Source organism: Protopterus annectens, chromosome 1.part0 (assembly GCF_019279795.1).
Source record: "Protopterus annectens isolate FY-2018-M chromosome 1.part0, PAN1.0, whole genome shotgun sequence".
NCBI classification, from domain to species: Eukaryota; Metazoa; Chordata; order Ceratodontiformes; family Protopteridae; genus Protopterus; species Protopterus annectens.
The window spans coordinates 976,741,653-976,761,242 of NC_056725.1; the positions used below are offsets into that span (position 1 = coordinate 976,741,653).

At 42.5% G+C, this 19,590-nt stretch overlaps 1 protein-coding gene across 2 annotated transcripts in view; it reads right to left on the reverse strand.

Moving 5' to 3' along the window:
- ECT2L (epithelial cell transforming 2 like) overlaps window positions 1-19,590 on the reverse strand; it is a 1,012,011-nt gene that overhangs the window by 456,689 nt on the left and 535,732 nt on the right. The window lies entirely within an intron of this gene.

A 19,590-nucleotide genomic window follows, 5' to 3' on the forward strand; every position in this document is an offset into this window, starting at 1 on the left:
GGAAAGGGATGTATTTCCCTAACCGCACTGTACCGCAATCCCTTTACATGAGCGAACATTATAATTACGAATGCACAGTCCATTCGCAATTATACCGTTCGCTCACGTAACCTGCCGAAATATGAAGTATTCGAACATCTGTTGTTCGAATACTTCATAGCCGAGCAATTGCACGGCGAAATTGTAATGGTAAACCGGATAGCAGTATAGGGAATAGGAAGTACAGCAGTAAGCCTGTCTTAGATCTGTGGTAATGACATGTTATTGAAACCCTGCTGTCTTACACATACAGGGGACATACAATATATCAGGGTTGCATTGTCTTTTGTCATTGTCACACACTGATGTTGTTGGATGTCCCAATATAGTGGTCATAACAGCACACTGCTATTTGTCGGGCACTGGTCTTATGACATATTATTGGGTGGCTGGCCTTAGGGACACACCACAGTGGACCAGAGTGTTGGTTATATAATCATAAAACAGAATCTCTCATGGAACACAGGGAACTACCTCAGTAATGATATGATCTCAGCTGTATCCACACATGCAGTATGTTGCCACACTGTGCGGTATGACATGTATGAGCAAGGAGTGGATAGTGCCGGCCATTTTATTCTTGCTGTATCTGTACATAGTGGACATCCATGTATTGGATCCTGTAATGTGTTTCCCTTTTGGTGTGTTTCAGGACTAGTGTATCGTAGAAGGCATGCCCCCTTCTCAGATGCAAAGAATAAACCTATGCAGGGAGAGGCATAACAGGGAACAGTGGGCTGCACTATGAGCAGACCTTGTCCGGGATGTGAATGAGACTGGGCATCAGGACAGGACATATGAGCAGGTTCAACACTGAGCTACAGACATGGTGAATGCTGCATGATGAAGGGCAGCTGAAGTAGCCAGGGATCCTGCCATCACCAGTGGAGGGCCTGTAAAGGAACAACCACTCACAGCATCTAAGGAATTCCTGGTGAAACTAGGGACACGCAACAGCTCCAAGGCATCCATCACACCATACATTGTGGAGTTGGGTGCCAAAGTGTCCCAAGCACAGGAGTGTGCAGGTAAACTTACTGTGATCACCATTGGAATACTGAAGCAGTCATTTTGTCAGGCTGTACATACCTTTACGTGGGTGCCATGTCTATGTGCTGTGGGAGGGGGGTTTAGCCCAGTTGTACACTCATACTCAGAATGTTGGCAATCCATCAAGTAACACAGTAGCTACTGTACATGTGAGCTATACGCAGGTATCACCTTGTTGTGCTGCAACATGCAGTGGTACTAAAATTACCTCACCCTCACCTTTTTACAGGTCCATCAGGAGTTGTCCAAGGCCATGGTTCTGCTTCTGTTAAGCTTGATACTGTTTAGTTATGGAACGTACATATGCTATTAAGGGTGAGGGCCAGATAATACCCTCTGTACAAGTAATGTTGTGTATAACCAGAGGAGAATGTTTGTATGCTCCAGTCTGGAACAGTTACCTAGGTTTCCTAGAGTGGGTAATCACAGGAGTGTAGCTGAATGAGCAGAAACCCTTTTTTTGCAGTTATAGTTCAGAGCGAATATGCCTCCTGGTGTACATGAGGCAATTAATCCAACATGCCTTGTACATACTGAAAGGTCGATGGTACATACCTTAGGCACTGAAACGTGTATTTGTGTATATTTGTTAAGATAGATATACTAGGTTTTATATACTGTGTTATCAGGTATAGTGTCATACTGCATACCTAAAAGGCACATTGTACTGGTCAAGTGTCATGTGATTTACCTGACATGCTTGTTATAAGGGCCTTGAGTCAAATGTATATGTTGTTGTGAGGAAGTCTGTTGTGCATGAAAGCAGAAATGAGAGGATGTGAGAGTGGTAATGCAGTTGTGGATCCTCATTATTATGACTCTTTGTGGATTTTCCATGCATAATAATGCAGGTAGTAATGTACTGCTTTTGTCTTGGTTTCCACAGGTGACTAGAGGGGTTGGGGTCTTTCCCCCACACCACCTGATGACAGTGTCTCTTTGGACTCTGATTATGATGGTGGCCACAGTGAGGCACAGGTGAGGTTGTCAGGGGCTGACTCTGTCCCAGAGGTTGACATCCCTCTTCTGCCCCCATTGTCACCACACACAGTCAGTATGCCTACACATACCCAGTCCCCACCGCCTCATATATGGAACAGTCAGAGAGTGGAGACACTGAACAGGCCAGTGTGACAACGATGGCATAGCCAGACAGCTGGCGAGGTCCCACACAGCCAAATTGACAGGGATGCTCATAGGAGAACTGCTGTCCATCCACCACCTGTTGCAGTTGTCACATCATGGGTCACTCTGCACATGTTTTGGGCCATCATGGAGGCACAGGCACATTCTGAATGGAACACCAGATGTATGCTTAGGGTTATGGATGCAACACAGTTTGACATCTGTGACTACCTCCACCACATTGGGGACATCCTGGATCAGTTCACTGATGCAGTGGACAGATGGTGGGCTGAGGCAGTGTCTGTCTTGGGCCGCACATTGTCTGTGCTGAAACTTGTGGTTGGAGTTGTATGTTGGACCCATTGACATAGGTCAGCAACACCATCTGCTGAGAGTCCATGCAGTCATGTACAGTTACGCTCTCATAGTGGCAGTACATCCAGTGCTACAGATGGAAGTGTGCTGTCCACACCACGGCATGGCAGGCCATGGGCATGTGGTCCAGGGAGGTCCCATGGGGGGCACTGTCCCAACAGACAGCAGTCACTGTCAGGTACTAGCACTGCATCTGACTTTGGGCATGGTGGTGCCAGTGCAACTTCTGGCAGAGCCAGTTCCCATGTTCAGGACTGGAGATGGTGAACTGTCAACTCTACCATGTGTGGTTCACAGCTGTCCAACATACACATGTGTAGGGCTAGGACTGAGCTTGACTGTTTACATGCACCTGCCACTGTCATATGCAGGTCACCTACAGACACACATGGCATCTCTCCATGCGCCATCTAACCCGCTCCCTTTCCTGACTCACACACATGCTGTCAGCTGTTTGGGCCAGCTAGGCCTCCAGCACCCCTACACATCACCCTGTGCAAGTGATGATACCTGTGCCACATCCCTGTCATCCATCCCTTCGATGTAAGGGAATGAAGCTATGTGTCTGATGCACAGGATGACTATATTACTTGACATGTACTTGTGTAATGCAGTATTGTTTTGGATGCCACTTGTAGTCCTCACCAACATATACTGTATGCTGGCATGTGTCATGAGTATGCAACAATCTTTTGTGGACCTTAAGTTGTATGATGTTCTACTGGTCGTATTGTTACACAATGACAGGTATGTCACAGACCTGTGTATGTTTCTGTTGCAGGAGTCTGAGGGGGCTAATCTATGGACACATGGTGGCAGTGAAGTGGCTTAGCATGGCATGACAGCACAGCAAAAATATGACTGCAGCAAGGTACAGCAGTATATGTGCATGGCTCCATAGGTTCACATCTGTATGACAGCCTATAAAGGAAAATGACAGTGGTCAGCATACTCATGCATTCATAATTTGTGATAAGGTCTGCTACAGGACAAGGTGTGACCTTGCTGGAGTGCATATGCTGCCTATCTGTAGGGAGCATAGCAGATGGATAACTCATTGTAAGGACATTAACCTATTATGTGAAGTTACTGCTACGTGCTTATGTGAGACATTTGTCTAGCAAACATAAACACACACTTGAAACAGAACCTGCCTAATGGCACACAGGGCACCTCAGTGCACCTCAGCACATGCTTGATTGGCTGGGTGGCCGTCAACTCAACACACAACATTTGCCTTAATCCCTCGTGGACTGGGGCAATATGTGCTGGTCCTGTACTGAGGGATATACAGATGTCTCTGACTGTGAGGGCTGTATGGCCATTATACTAGTTACATTCACATATGCTATGGTCCCATAATGTGATATATACTGTTGTAACAGCCTCACACACAAACATGGACACATTCAGGCTAGCACCACTTCCATTCACTGCATACATGCCATGCCAAGACACACACATACTGCAAGTTGGCTGTATGTAGATTAGAACACATACCTATGTACTGGTACATGCTACAGATCACAGTACTCAATGCATGCAGCACAACTCATGTCTGCTAGTACCATCAGTTTAGAACATATAATGCTTGTTGATATAAGCAAAGCTTGTTGTGGTCAGTCATTTGTGGGGCAAAATCACCTGCTACAAATAAAATGATGCAAAACCCTAACTATGTCTACTTTACATAGGTTACCATACGTATGTCATATGAATATACAGAGGCACCATGTTGGGCAGAGTGGGATTAGAACCCCAACCTATCTAGGCTTATACACTATAGATCACACTACTTATCACACGCACCAAGTATTTTTACTACACTGTCAGCTGATAGTCTTAAGGTGGCTGACATCAAGAGGCCTTGTTGAATAGGGCAGTGTGGAAGCTAGCAGCAAGTTTCAGACACAAAAAATACATAACCATTGCAGGTGGATAGCCCATGAGGGCATGCCCATTGTTTTACAGGGGTATACAAACTCACATGTGCACCAAGTAGTCGTGAGTGAGATTAAAACCCCTACATATCTAGTATTACACACTACAGATCACAGTATTTATCACACGTGCCGCAGCTTAAGTCTTGCTACTATACTGTCAGTTGGCAGTCTTACGGTAGCCGACATCATCATGCCTTGCAGATTAGGGCAGTGTGGAAGCCAGCAGCAAGTTATGAGTCCACAACATGCATAACCATTACAGGTGGATAGCACATGAGGGCATGTCCATTGTTTTGCAGTGGTATACACACACACACACACACACACACACACACACACACACACACACACACACACACACACACACACACACACACACACACAAAGTAGGCTGCAGTGAGATTAGAATCCCTTCCTATCTAGGCTTATACATTATAGATCACAGTACTTATCTCATGCTCCACAGGTTAAGTCTGTTGTATATGTGATTGCAGGCACAGTACTAGTGCATTACACAAACTAGGCTTGTGTTGAACAGCATCTGTGGCCTGCAGAGTGATATTGGTTCATACTGTTATCTGCATGATGTATCTTAGCAGTGAGATAACTGATGTTATCCTAGCTATGTGTGTACACTGCCATATGTGGCTGCTTGTAGTTAGATAGGGGACATTGTGGACATGGAGAATGTGCCCTGTCCATACGTCTGTTGACACCTTATACATTACACCACCTGCTCATCTGTGTCTGTCTACATGGTGACATCCAGCAGACATAGGGGTTTGTAGGTAAGTGGATTATGTACTGTTGCACCCTTAGTTTGGATCCTTTGAGCAACATTATGGCTGTGTGACTGTGCAGTTTACTCACCATTATTAGGGTACGTCGGACAATGCAGACATCCACACACATATTTCTGTATATAATAGGGATGTATATATAAATGCAGCTGTTTGTGTATGATATGTATATGTGTTCTGTAGATATATGGGGCATTTATGTATCATTTTAATATATATAGCTATATATATCTATTTGACACTACATAGCGATAGATATACTATGCATGTTGAGAGAGAGATGCTGACAGATGGATATGCATACCTATATGTCTGTATGTATAAACATTTATACATAATAGGTCATTTCAATGAAGGGACAACAGAATTGTGCTCATTTTTACTAAGTGTACAGGCATGTCCAGTGGGACTGTCAGTACTTATAATGTGACTCCAGGCCAGACCTACCTGTATTCCAGTCTGGGATTTTGTATGTTACAGAGATTAACATCCACCCATTTCTGCAGTACTGCACTTCACTCAAAATGTCCACAGCATTCCCCAGTTGTCTGATGTACTAAATATTTCACTGGTATTGATAATGTTACACCACCAACAAACTGACAGTCTGCATACCTCTCAACTGTCCTGATTTTCACAGAATGTCTAGAGTTTTGCCTCATATGTTTGATCTGTTCCATACATATTTGTGGTCTTCTGGTGCTGTATTGAGTGTTGACATCAATACAGTCTACTAACTACATACAGACAATTGTGTGTCAGACTTTATATCCATCAAAATATGTGCACTACTGCAACACCTTTACTTCCAGCAAGGTTTATGTGACAAATATTTATACTCTGTCCCTATGTTTGGGACTTTGTCCCCCCAATCTTTCTGGCTTCATCCAGACTTCTTGCACTGAGAAGTTGGGAGGTATGACATTCTGTGAAAACACCAACATACTACTACCTCACATGCAAAAGTGAGTAATTCTACATTAGAACCTTCAATACCATCACCAATGCTAGCTTCCCTACTCCACTGAGCCACACAGTTCGCTAGACAGAGAGGGGTCATCCATCACACAATCAACAGCATACATATGTACATTGTTATCCAGTGGGAAGAGAAACATACAATGTGTGAGCGCTATCTATGTCACAGCCCCAAAATTGCCTGGTCTACTGTTCTACCATAGATGAATTTCTGTTAAAGTGGTTATATTGGTATACTGCTGTGTTGGGGGTGGGGGAACACCAGCACATGATCAGCTTGGGTAGACAGTAGTCCAAATATCATGTGTGCCCACTGTTTAACATCTCTCTTGCCTGATGTCATGAATATTCCAACCATGAAGCCTAGTGAATATTAAGGAACACATATTACTAGACTGGGTATCAGTTGTCCCATGTGGATGTTAACTCTGACCAAATAGCCCACTATATTTTCGTGCATAGCAGCAGCAGATCCATACATATGATACCTTATGTATTGTTACTATTATGCAAAAAGCCCAGAATTTCCAGACACAAGATATACAAAATGATTAAGAGAGAAATTAGAGGAAAGAAAAATACTTCCGCAAGAAAAACTGTCAGAAGTTTCAAATGAAAATTTGTGCTCATTAATACAACAGATTTGTGAAAAACAGTATACAGATCAAGAAACCTTGATCTGTTTGGAAAAAGAAGCATCTGAGGAAGTGCAAAAATATAATCAACAAAGCCAAGAAATATTTGAAAAGTATAAAAAAGAAATATGGACATGGGAAAGAAAGAGAGATTTGATATGGTGCAATATTTATGCAAAGGAGAAATCCAAATTAATCAATGCAAAACAGGCAGCCCCAAAGATATTTGAAGAGAATTACAGGCAAAGGCATCTGGATATGGAAAATTTCACAATAAAAAATAATATCACAAAGATGGAACGTAGAAAAGAATATCAGTAAAGTAGAAGTTAAAAAATAGAAGTTGAAGTTATGGAGTGCCTGTGAAGTGAAGGATTTGATGTAGAAGGTCTAACACGAGTTATATCACATCAGGATTGAGTGGGTCCCCAAAGCATGAAGAAACAGGAAGATCAGGAAACTTCTCTAGAAGAAATATGGACATGAGAAAGAAAAAGAGATTTAATATGGTGTAATATTTATGCAAAGGAGAAAGCAAAACTAACCAGTACAAAAAGAGCAGCACCAAAGATATTTGAAGAGAAATACAGGCAAAGGAATCTGGACATGGAAAACTTTAAAATACAAAAAATAAGAAGACAAAGAGGAAAAATAGAAAAGGAGATTAGTAATGGAAAAGTTAAAGAAATAGAAACTGAGGTTATGGAGTACCTGCGAAGTGAAGGATTTAGTGTAGATAATCTCATTCAGAAAGCATCACAACAGGATAGAGTAATGGATATCCAAATTAAGGGGAAACCAGTGGAACAGAAAGCAATTGGTCAGGTGGCATATGAAGATAATTTGGAGTCTTCCACAGGAAACCAGTATAAATATTCACTTGAAGCTAGACAGCAAGGAAAGGAACAGTAAACTGTGATAACTCTGATGCAGTCAATGTTGAGGAGTGATAGGCCAGTGAGTTCCCATATGACAGAGCAACAAATGGCACAGGATGAAATTGATGAGAATGTGTCCCAGGAAGATGCTATAGAATCTTCTATAGAATGCCCGCAGGAACTGGAAAACAAAGGATGTGCCCTCAGTTTGGAAGAAAATGAGCTAAGAGAAGAATTGCTTGATTTAATAGACATGGACAGATATATCAAGATCAATGGAAGAAATAGACTGCAGAAGGTTAATAAAACCCAAAAAGTCAGACGTCTGATTAAACAAATTAATATAATAATTAGGACTATTCATAGAGATCCATGCGATATAACAGGAGTAAACAGGATATATTACTGTGCAGCTAAATTAATAACTAATAAAGTTCTACCAGAAGAACACAGGATAGTGAGGGAAAGGAAGGGTAGAAATTGAACACCATCATGAAAATGTAGAATAGAGAAAATTATAAAGCAGTTAAGTCAAGAAGTGTCACAGTTAGAAGACTACAGAAGATGGAACAGATCAACAAAAATACTAAGAAAGATAGATGTTGTGAAGACTGGTAGAGATGAGTGAAGGCTGCCAGCCTAGCCATATAGAATTGTGCAGATAATTCTATCATTTGTAAATATAAATGTTGAAATACAAGCTTATGTTTTTAAATGAAAGAATATGCTGTGAAATGCTGAACTTATAACAATGTGGCAACATTGCCATCTGCTGTAAAGAAAGCTAAGTCAAGCATTTTGTGTTGGTCCTTTGACATTATAATCATTTCATGAGTGCCTTTGATGTTTACAAGTCGGCTCCAGTCCGGCTAGATGAAGGCTTCCTGCCTATTGTTTTAAGGCTAAAGTTAATGACCAGAATTTACATGTGGAATGTCCTTTATTGCTCTAAGTGTAAAAGAATGTAAATTCAGTTTCTGTCAGCCTGGGAACACCAGGAAAGTGTAAAAGATGATGTAATGTTTTAGCAGAACTGCAGTTTCAATTTAAACAATGAGAACCAGAAATTATTAAGCATTTTGCCTTGACTATCCAACTCACAGCACTCTGCCTTGCTCTATAAGTAAGTTATTTTAGAAGTGTGTTTTCTTGTAGCAGTAGCTAGGAATTAGAATGTTTAGACTAAATGTTTTTCTCTGATGTCAGAACTGTACTACTGATTTATTTCAAGTATTTCTGTGTGATCTCTGAACTCTGGACTAGCACTGACTGTGTAGTAGAAAGTATTGTCTTGTGATTTTAATTATTTATTATTAAATATTTTAAAACCTTTTAGTTGTGGCTGGTTTGTGTAGAGATAATTTAAGCTCTAGAGTATATTGCATATTTATAGAGTTTACTGTCCAAGTCACTACAAATAAGCTTTGACTGTTTAGTCATACTACCAATTGGATAATAATATTGCAGAGTAATAATTGGACACCCTTTTAAGGGCCTTTGGGTAGCTGATAATATTAGCTGGGTGGTGGCAGTAATTACTACTGTATAGTCTTGGTAAAAGGGGCACAGCTGGAGAACCTGTGCCATCTGTCCCCAGGAGAGCCTGTGTGGTTGTATAAACTTATCACAAAGTGTGTGTGTCAGCTACTTGGCCAGGGATATGAAGCACTGGTTGGACAGAGAGGGTGCTGGAGGTTTTAGCTTGCCCAGCTAGGCTGAGATCTGGACCCTATAGCTGTGCCAGTAGGGAGTACTGATGGTCCCTTGGACAGAGTGATTGCAAAGGTAGAGGTGAGTAGTAGTACCCAGGCTGACAGTGAGGCACCACTGTCAGAGGATGCCAGACTTCCTGTGGAAGGGGAGCTGGGAAGGGTTACAAGGAGTGAGTTGAGACAGGCTCAGCTCTCAGACTCTACATTGCAAGGCCTGAGGCAGGTAGCTAGGGAGGCACTTGATTCTCAAGGAAAGGAGGAATCTGTATACTGGGACAAAGGATTACTATACAGAGAGTGGACCCCTGAGGGAGGGCTAAAAGGTGAGAGAGTACAGCAGTTGGTAGTGCCTAGAGCCTACTGTCTAGTGCTTCTAGCCAAAGCTCATGATATTCCCTTTGCGGGTCGTATGGACATAAAATGTACCAAGAGGCGTATTATGCAGAACTTCTATTGGCCTGGAATTTCCAGAGATGTAGCAGGGTACTGCAGGACCTGTGAGCAGTGCCAAAAGGTAGGCAAGGCAGGAGACAAGGTGAGAGCTCCTTTGATGCCTTTGCCTGTGATTGAGGAGTCATTTCAGAGGGTAGCTACGGATATTGTGGGTCCACTGAGTACCCCAAGTTCCACAGGGAAAAAGTATATCCTAGTGGTAGTGGATTATGCTACATGATACCCTGAGGCAGGGGCTTTGTCCTCCATTGAGGCAGAGAAGGGGCAAATGCTTTGTTAGTCATTTTGAGCAGGGTAGGTTTCCCAGTAGAAATACTGACTGACAGAGGAGCCAGTTTCATGTCAGACCTGCTGGCTTGTCTGTGGAAGTCCTGTGGGGTGAAGCACATGAAGACCACCCCCTACTATCACCAGACTAATTGTCTTATTGAGAGGTTAAACTCTACAATCAAATCCATGCTATGGGCATCTGCAGATCAGTTTAAGAGGGAGTGGGACAAATATTTGCCCCATCTGTTGTTTGCTTACAGAGAGGTTCCCCAGGAATCTACAGGTTTTTCACCCATTGAGTTGCTGTATGGGCATAGGGTGAGAGGACCTCTAGATTTAATTTGAGATGAGTGGGAAGGTGAGTGCGAGTCTCACAAGGACTCTGTTGTGGCATACATCCTAAACCTGAAGACAAGGCTCAGGGAACTCGTGAGCTTCTGTCAGGAGAACCTGACAGAAGCCCAACAACAGAAAAAGGTGTGGTATGACATGAATGCTTGAGCTAGAGAGTATGCTGTGGGGCAGCAGGTAATGGTTCTCATTCCTGACAGACACAACAAGCTGAAAGCAGCTTGGGAGGGTCCCTACAAGGTGGTAAGAAAGGTAAGTGATGTTAACTACATGGTGAAACTGCTAGGCAGAAGGCAGGGGCACAAATTGTACCATGTTAACATGATGAAACCTTACCATGATAGGGAAGCCCTTGTGTTGAGAATTTGCAGTGGATTGCAGGGGGAGTCTGAGGGAGATCTGGGGACTGATCTCCTCAGTGAGGCTCGGGCTAACACCTCGGTGGAAGGAGTAGCAATGTCGCAACAGCTATCTCCTACCCAGGTTTGAGAAATCCAAGCAGTGTTGCAGGAATTTGGGGACATGTTCACTGGGAAACCAGGGTGCACCCACCTGGTGCAGCACCAGGTGGATACAGGACCCCAAAGGCCTATTAGGCAGGCCCCGTACAGAGTGCCTGACAGAGTCAAACAGACCCTAAGGGAAGAGGTACAGGAGATGTTGGAACTAGGGGTGATTCAAGAGTCCAACAGTCCCTGGGCCTCCCCAGTGGTGCTGGTGCCAAAATAAGGATGGCAGCACCAGGTTCTGTGTGGACTACAGGAATTTAAATAGTCACACGGAGTCAGATCCTTACCCCATGCTTAGGACAGATGAGACCCTAGAGCAGCTGGGTGGGGCTAAGTATCCTACAAGCATTGATCTTACCAAGGGTTACTGGCAGGTGCCCTTGACTCCCAGTGCTAGAGAAAAGTCAGCCTTTGTGACTCCTTTTGGCTTGTATAAGTTCACAAAGATGCCCTTTGGGATGAAGAATGACCCAGCAACTTTCCAGAGGTTGGTAGATAATACCCTAGCAGGAGCAGGAGGGTTTGCCCTTGCTTACCTGGATGATATTGCCATCTACAGCCATTCCTGGCCAGAGCAGCTTCAGCATGTCAGGGAGGTGCTGGGCAGACTACAGAGGGCAGGGTTGACCTTTAAGCAGAGCAAATGTCAGGTGGGTATGGTGGAGGTGTCCTACCAAGGGCATAGAGTGGGGAGTGGTAAGATAAGGCCAGAACCTGCCAAAGTGGAAGCCATTCAGGCATGGCCTGCACCTGTTACTAAAAAGCAGATGAGGGCATTTTTTGGGACAGCAGGGTACTACAGAAAGTTCATCCCCAGTTAGAGTACCATAGCTACTCCCCTCACAGACCTGACAACAAAGAACAGGCCATATTCCCAGCATGTGAGCAGGCATTCCAGAAGCTTAAAGAAGCTTTGGGAAGACCCCCTGTGTTAGCCAGTCCAGATTACAGTAAAGAATTTGTTGTGCAGATGGATGCTTTTAACCATGGGGTGGGGGCTGTACTTAGCCAGATTTCTTCAGAGGGGGAAGAGCACCCAGTGGTTTATCTCAGTCATAGGCTGCAACCCAGGGAGAAATGCTATGCAGCAGTAGAAAAGGAATGTTTAGCCATAGTGTGGGCACTGCAAAAACTTCAGCCTTATCTGTATGGAAGAAAATTCACTATTATGACAGATCACAACCCCCTAACATGGTTAAACAGAGCCAGTCAGCAAAATGCCAAGTTGCTAAGATGGAGCGTGGAGTTGCAAGCATATGATATGTTAGTGCAGCACTGCAGTGGGAATAGCAATGCCAATGCAGATGGGCTCTCAAGACAGAGAATGGGGTAGGTATACTCAGATAGACCTAACCCTCTCAAGCGGCGTTTCTCAAGGGTCACTTGAAAAACTAGCTTGAGTTCTCCGGAGGGGGGTGTGTGTGTGAAGACTGGTAGAGATGGGTGAAGGCTGCCAGCCTAACCAGATAGAATTGTGCTGATAATTCTATCATTTGTAAATATGAACGTTGAAATACAAGCTTGTTTTTTTTTAAATGAAAGAATATGCTGTGAAATGCTGAACTTAAAACAATGTGGCAACATTGCTATCTGCTGTAAAGAAAGCTAAGTCAAGCATTTCTTGTTGGTCCTTTGAAATTAAAATTATTTCATGAGTGCCTTTGATGTTTACAAGTTGGCTCCAGTCCGGCTAGATGAAGGCTTCCTGCCTATTGATTTAAGGCTAAAGTTAATGACCAGAATTTACATGTGGAATGTCCTTTATTTCTCTAAGTGTAAAAGAATCTAAATGCAGTTTCTGTCAGCCTGGGAACACAAGGAAAGTGTAAAAGATGATGTAATGTTTTAGCAGAACTGCAGTTTCAATTTAAACAGTGAGAACCAGAGATTATTAAGCATTTTGCCTTGACTATCCAACTCACAGCACTTTGCCTTGCTCTATAAGTAAGTTATTTTGGAAGTGTGTTTTCTTGTAGCAATAACTAGGAGATAGAAAGTTTAGACTAAGTGTTTTTCTGTGATGTCAGAACTGTACTACTGATTTATTTTAAGTATTTCTGTGTGATCTGTGAACTCTGGACTAGCACTGACTGTGTAGTAGAAAGTATTGTCTTGTAGTTTTAATTATTTATTATTAAATATTTTAAAACCTTTTAACTGTGGCTGGTTTGTGTAGAGATAATTTAAGCTCTAGAGTATATTGCATATTTATAGAGTTTACTGTCCAAGCCACTCCACATAAGCTTTGACTGTTTGGTCATACTCCAATTGGATAATAATATTGCACAGTAATAATTGGATACCCTTTTAAGGGCCTTTGGGTAGCTGATAATATTAGCTGGGTGGTGGCAGTAATTACTACCATATAGTTTGGGTAAAAGGGGCACAGCTGGAGAACCTGTGCTATCCGTCCCCAGGAGTGTCTGTGTGGTTGTATAAACTTATCACAAAGTGTGTGTGTCAGCTACTTGAGTAGGGACACTAAGCACTGGTTGGACAGAGAGGGTGCTGGAGATTTTAGCTTGCCCAGCTAGGCTGAGATCTGGACCCTATAGCTGTGCCAGTGGGGAGTCTTACTGGGGATCTGGAGAGCAAGGGGTGCGACCAGCCCCAGACTGTGATCTCTGTGTACTCTTAAGGGAAATTGCACTTTACTGTGTGTATTTGTTATCCTTTTCTCATATATGAGATGCCCTCTCTGGTGTTAGTGGTGAGGATTGAGGCTCCTTGATTGCTGGGCCACAGCAGGGGTGTCACAGATTTGATAAAAGCGATGTGCAATATTAGAACAGACCAGGATCTATCATGCACTATTGCAAATAAACAAAAATTTTCAGCACAGGCTTCCTTGAATATAAAGGAAAAGTGCAAAATAAGCAATTATTAACGAACTAAAACTAAAAATTTCCGCACAGGCTTCCTTGAATATATAATAAAAGTGCAAAATAAGCAGTTTATTGATGACCCAAAAAGGTTTTATAGAGAACTTGGAAATAAGGTAAAAGGAATTGAAAGGCCGCCAAAAAAAAGAAACAGATACATTTTGGATAAGTATCTATGAAGATCCTGTGGAACATAACAAAGATGCTAAATGGATAGAAGTAAAAGAAAGAATAAGAAGTTTAAAGGTACAGGATATGAAATGGGATGAAGTAACAGCTAGAGAGATTGAAACAAAGTTAAGAAAAGACTCTGATGCAGTACCTAACTTCTGGTTAAAAATATTAACATCTTTGCAGAAAGATTTAGCCATGAGTAAGAACTATTTATATGCACACCCAGAACAGACACCAACCTGGCTAACAACAGGAAAAACAATGCTCCTACTTGAGTGAACCTGCAAGCTACCCTAAAAATTATAGACGAATAACTTTCCTTCCGACAGCATATAAATTATACATGGGATCTGATGCAGACAGAGTTTATAGTCATTAGAAGAAACTCAATTATGGCAGTAGAACAAAAGGGCAATAAAAGAAAGTCATACGGAGCAAAGGATCATTTGTTGTTAAATAAAGTCATAGTGGAGAACTGTAAAAAGGGGAAGAATCTAAGTATGGCATGGACTGACTACAAAAAAGCATTCGATAGTATCCCTCATTCATGGATAAAAGAGTGCTTAAAAATGTATAAGGTACACCTCACACTGATCAACTACATTACAGTGACCATGAAACAGTGGCAGAGCACTTTGCAATTAAGCCATGATAAAGGACAAATTGTTATCCCAGGGATAAAAATTCAAAGGGTGATATTCCAGGGTGACTCTCTGTCACTGTTACTATTCTGCCTTGCTCTTAATCCATTAAGCTGCTTACTCAACAGCTTAGGCGATGGCTATAATCTGGCTCCTAGAAATCAACAAAGTGTAAAGACTTCTCACGTTCTCTTTGTTGATGATTTAAAACTGTATAGCTCATCAGATGAGGAACTGAAAGCACAACTGCAAGTTGTCAAAACTTTTTCAGATGATATAAGAATGTCATTTGGTCTTGATAAATGTGTAAAAGTAACCTTTAAAGCAGGAAAATTGCAAACGCCACGAAAACATCTGTTTGGGACAAGAATGCGATATAAAAGAACTTGAGCAAGAAGGAGTGTATAAATATTTGGGAATTGATGAAGGATCAATAATAAAGCACAAACAAATGCAAGTAAAACTTAGTAAGGAATACGTAAGAAGACTTAAATTAATCCTGAAAACAGCACTGACATCTAGGAACAAAATCCAAGCTATAAACCCATTTGCTTTTCCTGTCCTAACTTACAGTTTTGGAGTGATTGACTGGTCCCAAAATGTGTTGGATAGATTAGATAGGAAAACAAGAAGGATGTTTCATGCTTACCAAATGATTTATAAAAATCAATGCATACCAAGATTATATATTCCCCGTTCCGAAGGAGGGATGGGCCTCCTTGAAACTGATTGTACGTATAGATCTGCAATCGTGGGACTCCATGCATATTTGCTGACCTGGAATGGAAATCAAACCAGAAGTAGATAAAAATCAGGCAGCAACTGAATGTGCCAAAAAACAAAAGAAAGAATATAAGGTGAAGGATCAGATGAGAAGGCAAGAAATGTGGAAAAAAACATAAATATAGTTGCAAATATAGAAAATTTCTGGAAGAACCTCATGTTGATCAGGAAGGACTATATACTGAAAGACATAATAATGTGGTGAGACCGTTGCACTGGAGTTTGTGCTAACATTATGGTACTGAAGTGGCTGACAAACATTGGAAACATGAGCCACAAAGCATAATAGAAAATGAAGAAGTTTACATCACATGGGATCATCCATTACCAACAGTTCAAAAGATAGATGCTAGAAAACCAGATCTAGTGGTCCAAGAAAAGAAGACAAGAGTAGCATTGGTCATTGAAATTGCCACACCCAGTGACTACAGTGTCTTGTGTACAGAGAGACACAAAGTCATAAAATATCAGGATCTGCAGGCAGAAACAAGAGCAATGTGGAAGAAATATACCCAGACAGTTCCAACAGTAGTAGGAGCAATGGTTCTTATAAAAAAGATTTTGCAATCATATTTAGATGTGGTGGTGCTGTGGTAGCACTGTCGCCTGACAGTAAGACGTTGTCCCGTTCGATTCTCAGCTAGAGTGTCTTCTGTCTGTTGACATGCGTGAATGGGCATACCTTCGTTGAAGGTTGTGCATTAGGGCTGGCAACTCGGCACATAAAAATCTACTGCCAATCATTAGCAGACCGGAGTTCTGCTGTGGCGACCCCTAACCGGGAAAAGCCGAAAAACACAACAACAACCAATACATGTAACTCCAAAAACTGCAGAAGGAGTCATTACTGGGCAAAGTGCAGGTGCTGTGAAGAGCACTACTGGCTGACATCAAAGAGTGAAACAATACTGATTTCATGAACTTTAATTGTATTTTGACTTAGGAATGGGGTCCATTCCTGTCATGGTATTAGAAACCCAAAAGACTTGGAGAAAATAAAAAAAGCATGATACCTTATTATAGTAATCCTTACAATTAGTGTGTAGGTTAGAGACTAACCTTGAGAGTGCAGCAGTTGACAGAACTGTAGTTCAGGGCTGACTCTGTATGATGCAAGCGCTACACAACCAATAAATTGATAGGTACAGGTTGTGTGGGTTGACTGGCATCAGCTATTTTATTATATGTATGTGAGTGGGAGTAAGGTGTCAGTCCCTGGGGCCCTAGATTGTCAGTGTATGTGCTATGCATTGTCTCTTAGCCAATGTCAGGGCATACTGGACACATCTATGTCTACCTACAGGGACATCATCGGGGGCTCATTCTCCAAGTCCTCCTGTAAGTGTGGCTGTGGTGATCTAGGCACTGGTGGGGGGGGCTATATATCTCTTCCCCATGCTGATCCTGCCGCAGCTGCTTCTGCAGCATCATATTGTGTAGAATGGCACATACTATGAACATATGTGCACAAGTGGCTGGAGAGTACTGCAAGGCTCCACCAGATATATTGAGGCACTGGAACCATGACTTCAGCAACCCAAACACATGCACTATGATATTCCTAGTTTTTGCATGTGCCTCATTATGGCATTCCCCCGTGGGTATGCATGCGTTTCTGATGGATGTCATCATCCATGGTCCCAGTGCATAGCCAGCATCCCCCACTAAATGGCCATGTGGGGTGTCCCCCCTGGCAAACATCTGGTACAGCTGTGATGCATTCCAGATATGGGAGTCAGAATAGCTGCCAGGGCTACAAGCACACACATTCATGATAATGCCCTGGCCATTGCACACAACCTGGCAGTTGATGGAGTGGTACACCTTGTGGTTAACATAGATTCTACCCACCTCACGGGGTGGTGCCTTGATGTGTACATGAGTGGATTCTATGGCACCCAATATCTCAGGATAATGTGCTACACAGTGGAAGAATTGCATATTGCTGACCCTCACCTCAGGGGGTGAGAGGAAAAGAAATGTGTTCACTGGCATGTGGTAGCATGGCATCCAGGAACTGGTGGTGTACCCTGGATGCTAATGCCTATGAGACCCCCCCATCATGTCCCCAGTTGGTCTTTGGAAGGTACCTGTGGCTATTATCCTGATGGCTACACATACTTTTGTTTCCACTAGGATGGGTTCCCATCTGTTGCCTCTGGGCCTGAGTTGAAAGTGGCAGAGCTCAGTGAGTTATTGTAGTATGTCCCTGTCCACCCTTTAGCGCACTACAATCTCCAGCTCATATAGCTCCTGGAAGGTTACCCTGGGTCTGAACACTCTCCTCCTTCTCTGCCTAGGGCTATTGTCAGCAGCAGCAGCACCATTAGCTTCAACATCTAATACAAATGTAGTAGACCTGCAGCAACCCCTAGCATTCTTTCAGTTAAAATTCCCAAGTCTGTACTCCAGTGGTGCAGAGTATGGGGGCAAAATCAGATTGTAGGGTATACACATACTTTATAATGTTCTACTGTAGGTGCCTGCGTGATTGGCTACCTATGATGCAGTGCACCTGCCTAATATATCATTGACAGCATTTAATGGCCCTAGTTTAAGTTAAGCAAGGATCAACACTAATTAATATATCATTGGCCTTTTAGATACTCTGAGCACTGTGGCGCATTGTGCAAATGTGCACCCAGTAGGTAAACACTGCAAATAGTGCAAACCCCCCAAAGTTGCACGCTCAGCACAGCAGTGCACCACTCAAACATGCATAAACATGTGCCCCATAGGTAAAAAAGCTTAGACATCAATGCACACACACTCCAGGCTTTCATGCTCAGCATGGTAGCACTCCATGCAAGTAGGTGAAGCTAAGCTCCAGTCAGCTTAGAAGTTACTGGACACACCCTCTCTTGATGTCAGCTATCTCCTCTGTGGACACCAACATGGCTCTCTACCTACACGGAGGGGATATGTGGACACAGTTACCCCATTATGCTATTCAGTATCTCCACCTCACTTGCATAGGGATCCGTGCTCACAACCTGGGTACTACATGCTTCCAAGCCCTTCCACGTTAGCAACAGCACCAATGCACCATTGTAGATACTGCATGCAGGGTCCTGTAATGCATTTCTGTCTCATGATATTAATATTTGATTTTTCCAGGGTTTTTTATAAGGATGTTTGTGCACTGAGGCTGGCTGCACAAACATGCTAATATTATTAAAAAAATAATTTATTTTAATATATTTACTGTAACTTATGGAACATGAAGAGGATAGTTTTACTAATATCTGTGTGTGCTATGCTATTTCTGTCTATCTATCTACCTACATTTTTACAGCCACTTTTGTCTATCTACAGTCCTGTACATTAAATTTTTCCATGTACTCTATGGACACTGACATGGGGTCTGAAGAACTGCCTATCTGCTTGCTGGATCACTCTACCTGCCTTATTTGCATGAGATTCACCTGCTTATGAGGTGATTTGCATGCCACGGAAGTTTCCGTATTGGCTTCCTCGTGTGCACCGCTCAGCAGCGCTTAATGAATCTAAAAATGTTTGTGCCCATGTTGGCAGTGTGTCGCGATGCCTACACAGTAAAAAAATGTGTAGGCTTTATTAAATCCCCCCCCCACTGTTTTATATGGACAGTGTACTTATGTCTGTGTGTGTCTGTGTGTGTTAGAAGTATTTTGTGTATGCAGTATGTAAAGCTGCATATTGTTTACACTGAAATGAATGTAAAAAAAAATTGGATCCACGCTTTACTTAATTTTTAAACATTGCTTTACTGTTTCAGTTAAACTAAGTGTAAATTTGGGTTTGTGACTTGTTTCACATGTACTAGAGTGTCCTAAATGGTGTATTGGTACTGATTCAGCAAGGTCCCTGTGAGGTGTACACGTCATGGTAACCATATCCTATTCAGAGACAGGCCTACCACTGTGCTTTAACGCAAAGAAATGCAGCACCATGGTGGGCTGGGCTGTCTCTTTTGCTTATTCTCAGCAATATATACATTTATATATATATAT